This window comes from Dioscorea cayenensis, unplaced genomic scaffold (genome assembly GCF_009730915.1).
Source record: "Dioscorea cayenensis subsp. rotundata cultivar TDr96_F1 unplaced genomic scaffold, TDr96_F1_v2_PseudoChromosome.rev07_lg8_w22 25.fasta BLBR01001894.1, whole genome shotgun sequence".
NCBI classification, from domain to species: Eukaryota; Viridiplantae; Streptophyta; class Magnoliopsida; order Dioscoreales; family Dioscoreaceae; genus Dioscorea; species Dioscorea cayenensis.
Window position 1 is genome coordinate 35,400 of NW_024088285.1, and position 530 is coordinate 35,929.

The window sequence follows — 530 nt, forward strand, 5'->3', positions numbered from 1 at the left end:
AGCTAGAATTTGAATATAGTGTAATGACAATTATTAATGAATTTCATGCTTGATTTGTGATTTTATTTTGATAATTGATGGACTTGAGGTTCAATTATAACCGTTCACATTGAGCATTGTCAAGGCTAGAGTTTTCATAAAAAATTTCAGACCAATCCAAATTTTTGGCATAGTTCGATTAATACATTGATCAACATTGAACGTAGAGAAGCGGTGTCCTGCATCATGACCCACAGTTCTACTCTCTTCAATAAATCTTGTAATCTTCAAATCAAATTTCAACCGTTCAGATTGAAGACAAACATATATTTATGATTTGAAAGAAATTTCATGGCAATCAAAGATAATTTGGTCACCGAGTGAAGACCTTGATTGGAACAATACCATCAAAGAAGCTTTTTAGCTTTCAACACTTTAACAAGCATAAGTTTGTATGATTTTTATTTTATTATTATTATTATTATTATTTATTATTATTATTATTATGGGAAAATCACGAGGGACCGATGTATTTGCCTCGGGAAGCACAC